Source organism: Anoplopoma fimbria, unplaced genomic scaffold (assembly GCF_027596085.1).
Source record: "Anoplopoma fimbria isolate UVic2021 breed Golden Eagle Sablefish unplaced genomic scaffold, Afim_UVic_2022 Un_contig_4731_pilon_pilon, whole genome shotgun sequence".
Lineage (NCBI taxonomy): Eukaryota > Metazoa > Chordata > Actinopteri > Perciformes > Anoplopomatidae > Anoplopoma > Anoplopoma fimbria.
In genome coordinates this window covers 1-1,919 of record NW_026548512.1, presented here as the reverse complement: position 1 = coordinate 1,919, position 1,919 = coordinate 1, and the positions used below count along the sequence as shown (strand labels likewise).

Here is a 1,919-nt window from a genome sequence, read left to right as displayed (position 1 = left end):
TACATATACTAAAAAACACATCAGCAATTTTGTGGTAAAAATAATAAAGTATATCACTTTTTTCATCACAAGTCAAATTGCTGTGCAACACAAAATAGTAAATACAAAAATACATCAAGAGCAAATCCAAATTGCATAAAAAGCCAAAACATGTTATAGGTAAGGATCATAAAGTATAAACATTATGGATCAGACATTTATGTACTTTATAAAATCTGAAGTACAGGTAAGTGTAAGTAGGTATGTACGGTTAATTAATAAAAAAGAAAAAGCTTTTGAGTTTAAAGTTTGAAGCTCAGGCAAGACATTCAACCTATTACATATTACATATGAATGAACACGATCAGCTCAATGGTTAAGTGTGGGGAATTTATGGTTTGATTCTGTTTCATCTTTGACTGTATTATAATGTGCATTTAAGACAGGTAGTGTTCATTCATGACAGCCTTTGCTGCATCAATTGCTGATTGCCTGGTTTGTCTGCTTCCTCATATGCATGTACCTTGTCACATCCTTTTGAACAAACGTACTAAACCAAAAACAGCCCCTAACAATGCACCTGTTGTGATACCTGCCAGTTTGCTCAATAGCCAATCATATACTCTGTCTTTAGCCTTCTCTCTGATCTCTATCTCTGACATGTTTCCTAGTGACTGTCTAATGAGCACCTCCCCCTGTTTTATTTTTTTCCTCCACTGCTTGTAGCATCTCATTGGTGTAGTAGCTTCCTCTGTTTGCCTCAGTTATCTTTTCCATTGTTTTGAGCAGCTCCTTCACTTGGAACTGGTTGTTCCTGTATTCATCCTGCTGGTTGTTCTTCCAGTATTTATTATCAACGACGTGGCAGCGGCCTCCGCACTTCTTCACCAGATCACTCAGAAGCTCATTAACACGGACAAAGTCCTCAATGGTCTGTCCTTCAGGGAGCTCTTCACCATGAGTAAAGAGAACTGTCACATACTTGTAAACTTCTTCAGAAAAGTAGTGGTTTATTTTATTGATGACAGCCTGGTCATGCTCTGTGAATCTCTCCACTTTAAGCACAATGAGAAAAGCATGAGGCCCAGGAGCGCACTCTGTGATACACCTCACTATTTCAGGCTTCAGCTCCTCCTCAGATCGATCTGTGTCGAAGAAACCAGGAGTGTCGATCAAAGTGATGTTTCTTCCATTGACAGATTTTGTTATGGCTCCACATTTACTAGTTTCAGAGTTGGCAGTGCGGCCGATCTGAACAGTTCATCTCCAAATATGGTGTTAGCCAGGCTGCTTTTCCCACTTCCAGTTTTTCCCAGGATGACACCATCGTTCCGTTTGACACTGAAAGAGAATAATGTCCATCATAATACTGTACATTTGTGTTTTGGTTGTTTTCATTTATAAGAAAATACACATGAGCTCAAATACAAAAACTTGTTGGTCAGAAATCATTTTTTTTATGTCCTTTTATATTGAATCTGTTACAGAGTTTGATCCGATACATATATTTACCTACACTGATCTTATTTTAAGAGAATAATGTCCATCATAATACTGTACATCTGTCTTTTGATTGTTTTTCTATATAAGAAAATACACATGAGCCCAAACACAAAAAAAAACTTGTTGGCTGTGAAATTACTTTTTCATGTCCTTTTTTGGCATCTAGCACAGAGTCTGGATCCGATACTTATATTTTGAATAAATGTGTATGTGACACATTCAAATAAAACTTAGGCCTACAAAATTTGAACTAATGCAACTCATGTAAACAACCTTAACAATCTTTGGCAGAGTACAGTCACCTGCTTAAAGAGAGCACACAACCCTTAACAATGGCCAAGTGTATGACCTCCTACCAGGAACTGGTTTTTTTAACCAGTGAAAGGAAAAGTCAACTACACTGAGAATTAAAAGCTGCTCCCTAAATGTTTTGTAAT

The 1,919-nt window shown here is 37.1% G+C and overlaps 1 pseudogene; it reads right to left on the bottom strand.

Annotated features, from left to right (window-relative positions):
* Window positions 1-530: 530 nt before the first annotated feature.
* LOC129114523 (GTPase IMAP family member 7-like) lies at window positions 531-1,320 on the bottom strand (annotated as a pseudogene).
* Between the last annotated feature and the right edge of the window lie 599 nt (window positions 1,321-1,919).